The 6989-nt window shown below is 45.4% G+C and overlaps 1 long non-coding RNA gene across 1 annotated transcript; it reads right to left on the bottom strand.

Annotated features, from left to right (window-relative positions):
• Positions 1-837: 837 nt before the first annotated feature.
• Positions 838-6417, bottom strand: LOC138838612 (uncharacterized). The gene is made up of 3 exons (XR_011375683.1): positions 6282-6417; positions 6072-6140; positions 838-861 (listed from the first exon to the last, which is right to left on the bottom strand). It is a non-coding gene; the product is annotated as an uncharacterized lncRNA (long non-coding RNA).
• Between the last annotated feature and the right edge of the window lie 572 nt (positions 6418-6989).

Here is a 6989-nt window from a genome sequence, read left to right as displayed (position 1 = left end):
AGGGCTAAGTGGACCAAGGATACTAGTGTAGGGACACAAAGACACGCTGGCCTTGATGAAACCAGTGATAGAAATGGTACCTCCAAATTCTAACTAGGGCTCCTTCTACCTTCATGTGTTTTCTGGTGTTCAGAGAAAGAGATTCACCTCATTGACCTCACTATGGGCAGTATCTGACCATCGCCTTCCCACTAATTAACTCCTATAGGCTCATTGGGAACATACTTAATGGATCTCTAGAGTCCATAACAACATGAGTACAAATAACAAGAAAAACAAATGCATGCGTGGTACCCTGTAGTTAAAACATTTCACCAGTTTTCACACCAATCACTTCGTTCATCTTTCAAAAATGAGATTCATTAAATTCCATTTTACAGATTCAAACTTGAAACCAAACATAGCTGGCATGAGTACACAAGAGTAGAACCCAGTGCTTCCAATTGTTTTGTGACTTTTGTCTTAATGTTAGCACAGTGAACAACTTTCCTTTGTGTAGATTGCCAGACACTCCAATGCTACTAAATGACTTGCAGCGCTGTGTCTCACAGCAGCTGCTGGGTGGCACACACAGGCACGTGCCACAGCGCACCTTGCAGGCATGATTTATCCCCTGTGGCTGTGACAGGGTGAAGGGGCAATGAAAGGCTATCAGGAGGTATTTCGCTGGAAGCAAAGAGTGGGAAAATGATTTCATATTCACTACTAGTGGGGAAAACCTGGGTTCCAACTCTGCATATATCCACTCACCAGATATGTGACAGCTGGAGCAACTGTCCCACTTCCGGTGGAACTTTCTTAGTACAATGAAGGATGTTTTCAGCAATGACTCAGGGAAGTCAGCTCTCAAAGCCCTTCTCTCTATGAATTGAAATAGACATTTAGTCATCTTAAAGTCTTTGTAATCACAAGTTGTGGTTTATATCCTGCCTGTCCAGCATCAAAGTGATATTGGCATTACCATTGCCATGGACATCTAGAAAGCCGGGAGTTCATCTACTATGATGGTTGCTTGTGTGGGGGTTGGAACTTGACCACAGTTTCAGCGCATGATCTTAGCCCTGAATATGTAGATATTTCTTGGGATGGTTGCCAAAATGTATGAATGACAAGTCTTCAGAACCACATACTGTACTGAGAGACAATATTGGCAGAAAATTCATATTGGTTAGTGATAACCTCTTGCTTGGGCAGAAATAGATGGCCATATTTGCTCTTGTGCTTTCTTTTCAAACAATTGCCCTTACCTCTGGCTCATACAGGCTGGTATTTCTTACAGTATGGTATCAGTTCTGGAACCCTTCCAAGTAAGATTAGAGATGGTCCTGGAGAAACAGGCAGTATTCCACTGTTTGCTAGCATAAGAACTTCTAGAAAATTCTAGTACATTCTGTTAAAGATTACACTTTTATCTCCACATTTTCAGTACCCTTGGGAGGCAGACGAGTCATCACTTATAAAATAGGCTTGGGGTGTAGTAACAACAAACTCTGAGAATAGGGGACCTATGTGGACAGGACCTTGTGTGGGAGGAATACTGTTAGGAGTTTGGTAAGGTTGGAAGGGAATAAAAGGCTTCTTTTGAATTTTAAGTATTCAAATGGTTTAGAAAACTCAGGCAGATGAAAGCAAGCGAGGGTGATGTAACAAAGGCTCACAGAAAACAGATGGTCTGCAGCTCAAAGTCTGTGCGTTAAAATCTGCATTGGCCAGCCTGACCATTGGTGGCTGACGCCTGTAATCCTATCTACTCAGGAAGCTCCATTTTGAGGATTGCAGCCAGAAGTCTGTCGGGTCAGAAAAGACTGTGAGACTCTGATCTCCAATTAATCACCAAAAAGCCAGAAATAGAGCCGTGGCTCAAGTAGTAGAGGGCCAGCCTTGGGTGGAAAAACCTAAGGAACAGTGCCCATGCCATGTGTTCGAGCCTCAGCACAGGCACGAAAAATATGCATTGGCCAAAAGGACCCTCACGTCTTCTGAGTATTTATTCAACGGGAGGAAATGAGAATAAGCTCCCCCCCCCCCCAGAGCTGGCAGAGCTGGTCTTAGACAAGCAGGAATTGCTGAGGTTGGGAGTCCTGCGGTCCCCAAAGGTTGCTTGTAGAAGATGGGGCTGTGCATCTGTTGTACGGTTGAGCCCACTTATCAGGAGGGTGGCTGAGTTCAAGGCTCTACTCCCTGAGCATCTTCCTGCTTTTTCTGGGGTCGAGATGACCGCAGCCAGGTGGCTGAGCTGTGGAAGGATGGGCAGCTGGGCACCTGGTTCCTGTGTACACGGATACCAGGACGGGGACATTCAGTACTGTGGCTATGTTACGAATTTGATTGTGTTTGGACTATGGCCCTGGAGGCCAGTGCTGAGCCACAGAAGACAGAGCTTCTCTAGCCTAGAATCTGGCAGAGCTTTCTGTTTGCAGGCTCCGTCCACGTTTTTCTCGATGCTTCCGTGCATGTCATGTGGGCATGGACAGCCAGAGCTCTGGGGACTGAGGTGCTATCCTATAAAATCTTTGTCCCTAGTTCCTGGCACTGAGTTCCTGCAGTGTGTGGAATGTTCTGCCTTTGGTTTGCTGATGAGGTGTCATGTAGAGAAATTTCTGGGGCTAGATAGCCCCATGGAGGGGAGAGTGGGATGGTAGCTCCCGGAAAACTGGCAGCGATTAGTGATTGGGGAGTGGATTGGCAGCCCTTCAGCTCTGGGGATCAGAGAGGTGCTAGAAATTGAGGGAAATCGCCAATGTCCAAGGCAACTTCACAAAACTCCTCAATTACGAGGTGCACGGGGAGCTCAGATTAGGGTTTCAGGGCGTAGGGTCCCCGGAAAGGTCTGGGAGCCCCATGCCTTCCCGCTCTGCCTCTCCCTTCTCATGGTTCACAGGGGCTAATGCTCAATTACCTGTGGTCATCACCAAGAATACAAGCAACAACAGATTCTAGTGTGGATGTGGGGACAAGGAGCACAGTACACAGTGGGCTGGAATGTAAACGGGAAAGCAGTTTGGAGATTCCTTAAAAAATGAAACAGAACTACTCTGGCGATGCCACTCTTGGATATTTATCCCAAAGATTACAAATCAGGAGACAGTGAAGCCAGACGCACAACCATGTTTATTGCTGCACAATTCACTATAACCATGATATGGTAACAGCCTATGATGCCCCTCGATAGACAAAAAGATCCAGAAAATGTGGTACATTTTTGCACAATGGAATTTTACTTATTAGGAAGAATGATACCATATCATTTGCAAAGAAATGGATTGGCCTGGAGAAAACATGTTGGGTGAAATAAGTTAGGCCCAGAGAGACAAACCACACGTTTCCTCTCCTAGTGGAAGCTAGAATTAATTTATACAGGTACAAATAAACATTTGTGGTATACAACTGTGGTATACAACTGTGTGCAAATCTATTAACCAAAGTATGGGACATACAGGGGAGAATTCGGTTGGTGAAACTTCTTAGAACAACTAATGCACTATCTAGAAACATGAATACCAGGAAGCTGGCACTTAAGATGTCGAGTGGGAGAGTGGTTAAAAAGAAAGGTGGATGAAGAAAGGAAAGGGGGGAAATGTGATAATATTCAATGCATGTCCTATGGAAATGAGGAAAATCGGGGGGACGGGTGGGGTTGGGAGAGAAGGGGGACTGGAGGATAATGATGCTGATGCATTGTACTCATAAACACACATGTGTTGCCCCACCACTGGAAGATGGTAAAAATATAATAAACAAGAATTGGGAAGATGCAGGATTACTTAAGCAAATGCACAAAAGCTTCCCCCATCTTAAACAATGTGGTGTATTAGCTGGAGGGTTTCCCAATTTCAGGTTAGGAAAAGCAGCATATCATAACAATTTTACCTTCCAAGTCTTGAATACTTGGGAGGAAGCTCATTTGGCAAGTAAATACATTGTGTATACCATGCATTTATGGTTAGGACCTAGAGCTCAGTGTAGTGATGAAGATGTGAATAGCCTTTGAAAGACAGGCAGCAGCACAGACCTGGTTGTAATTTCTTCACTCAGTTAAGAAAAGCTTCCCTTAGCCATGAATACAAAGCATGCCAATGGTATGCCGTCTTCAGGTTGTACTGCCAACCACACAAACTTCAATCAATTTTTTTAAAAACCCGATCACCAATCAGACTGGACATGAGCTAGTAGCGTCACACAGGATGCTTGATGTGGCCCCTCCACTTGAATTCTTAGTGCGATTTTACATTTGAAACACTATCAGGTAGTTTTTCCAGGTAGAAATGGAATACAATTAACTTGCTATCACTCTTCTTAGTTGCAATTAGAGTTGAATCAGATAAACATATCACTGGATGAAAAGAAAGGAAAACTTGGGTTCCTTCAGCTAAGCTCCAGGAAGAGCTCTGCAGAGAACTAGAAGGGGAAATCACTTGCATGTCCTCTGCTTGCCCCTTGGAGTGCTTTGGAAACGAAACTGTAGCTGAAGCCACCTTGTGGCTCCACAAGGCCACTTTCTTACTTAGCACATGGGAGGCAGCCCCTCAGGTTACCTCAGCCCCCCCAAAAATCTCAGAAAAGTGAGACTCAACCCAGGCGTGGAGGCTGGGTCTCTTCAATCCCAGTGCCTCCCAGCAGTGGCAATCCTAGGATGTTGTGGCTACACGTGCATCCTTCCTTCCTCTCCTGGATTCCTAGGAGGAAGAGAGGTAGGAAGACAGGGCTGGACTTCCCTCAGAAGAGATGAAGCTGGACTTTCAGACCTGAGGCTGGAAGCTTCCACAGCCTGGAGGACATTGCAGGAAAGAGAAGGAGCCCCACACTGTCACCTTCTCCGCACAGCCCCAGGCCTGCTGGTAAACCCGGCAGGCCCTGCCCATTGTCAGAGGCAGTGGCTGGAAAGCCAGGGAGGGAAGCGCTCCCTTTCTGCCAGCGTAGCCACACCTCTGAGCCCAGACCCCTGGGTGCCATTGTTTGTCCCTCACATCTGCTTCCTCATGGTGGAACTGGGGTGGATGCCAGTGGACCATGAGATGAACACAGTACCTGCCGATAAGAGGCCACAGTCTAAGGGGGTCATGAAGATAAAGATGTAGGGCAGTGCTCTGTGCTGTGTTGTCCCAGACACCACTGCTTCCATGTGTCTACCATTGTCTCCCTGGCTCATGAACCCAAACCCAGGGATCATCAATCTAAACCAGGGACCTCAGCTGAATACCAAGCATGCCTCCATGATGAAGATGGAGCCCAGAGCCTTGTTCTAGGCTGGTTTTCACCCCCCCTTCCCCCCTCCGAGCCCGTGTGAGTAGAAATGGGAACTAAGTATTCTTATTGACAAAGGCAAGTAGCACCCATTTTCCTGGGAACACAGCCTAAGACCTTGATGAGCATGTCTTCTTTATTAGAAAGTCACACCAAGGCAAAATGTCTTCATGGTACAGTGAATATTGTGCAGATGGTTTGAAATGGAGGTCTTGTTGCCTTCTAGACAATTCTGAAAGAAGTCGGTTTAGAGAGGAGAGGGCACAGGATATTGCGGGCTCAGAGTTAGTGGGATCAGCTTGTGGTGGGTCCCAGATCCTTGACAGTCAGGGCAACCTTGGGTATGACAGTCTACTCTGGAAATTCCAGCTCTTGTTTCTAAGCATGTTTGCCCAAATGTAAGTTATACATTTGATTACATGCAACAGTATGTGATGTATTCTCTGAAAGTACCCCCCTCCTGTGGTGCTACCAGAACCTGTCCTAAAATTATTTAAAATTGAACCCATTTGATCCCCAACAATCTTATTCTATAGCATTATTACTATTTCTATCTCCAGGGTGTGCCCTGGTCCAGAAGGCCAGGTAAATTGTCTTGAGTGCAAAGTGAAGGGAGTTGTGTGTTTCCCCACTATGATGTACTCCTTATGGTCGAATCCTAATTATGGCTTAAACCTCTTTCTCTCAGAACACTTACTGACTGGCACAGCAAAAATGCAATGAACATTAACAGATTACAATAAAGAGTTTCTAATGACAGCTGATTATCTGAATCATTTCAGTGGATCATTACATACTGTGTTTCAAAAATCATTTCTTTGACTCACCAGAGTGCTCCTTGCCCACCTCGATCTGCCATCTGGGAAGGTAAGAGATGACATTCTCCATCCTGCTTCCTGCAGGAAGATGTATGAAACAGACAGTGTTTATATGCTGGACAAAAATAAGGGTGCAATGATTTTCTTGAAAATTTGAGCTATGAGAACCAGTTCAGATGAGAAAAGTCCTGAAAATGAAGAAAGGTAACAAACAACAACCTCAAACTTTCTGGCACAGGCTAGTTAGCAATACATTGTGAATTAATGTGGCGTTCAGAGGAGCTGTCTTTTCCCATCTTCGGTCCCTCCACATTCCCTCACCACCCTGCTCGCTGCAGTGTGTAGCCAGGGTTCTGCCAAGGCAAATGTGGACTCTGGCTTAGCGTGTGAATGGGTGGGCATTGCGCTGGCCACTGCTGATAAGGTTGTACAGCTGTGTGCTCCCAACCCAGCAGGCACTGTGGTGAGCCTGGCCGTGAGTTGGTATTTAGATAAATTGAGCAGTATTTTCCAAACTTTCTGTGCCATATGTCCATGTGCGAAGAGGATAATGAGTGTATGTGCTGCAGTAGCAGCATTAGACTTGCACAACAAAATAACCTTTCCAAACCAGCAGGACTGCAAACACCACAGAAACAAGCCTCACTGAACCAAAGCCGTCCCTACCAAAGCCATTGTTCTCATGTGCAGAAATTTCCACTACCAGAATGTCTCACATGACTGGACCAAGGGAGTCCTTGTACAGTGCTTTTCTGATAAATGAGACTTCAAAATGTCAGTGAAGGTCTTTATAAATAACATTCATTGTCTTCTCTGCCTTCTATATAATATCTGATGAAAAATAACCAAGGGACTCACCAGTACCAAATTTACGTCTTTGAAAAGTCTTAAATATGATGGTATGCTCTAGCTGCTAAAACAAAAATA

This window comes from Dipodomys merriami, unplaced genomic scaffold (assembly GCF_024711535.1).
Source record: "Dipodomys merriami isolate MVZ:Mamm:240054 unplaced genomic scaffold, mDipMer1.0.p SCAF_285, whole genome shotgun sequence".
Lineage (NCBI taxonomy): Eukaryota > Metazoa > Chordata > Mammalia > Rodentia > Heteromyidae > Dipodomys > Dipodomys merriami.
This window is presented reverse-complemented; position numbering and strand designations above follow the sequence as displayed.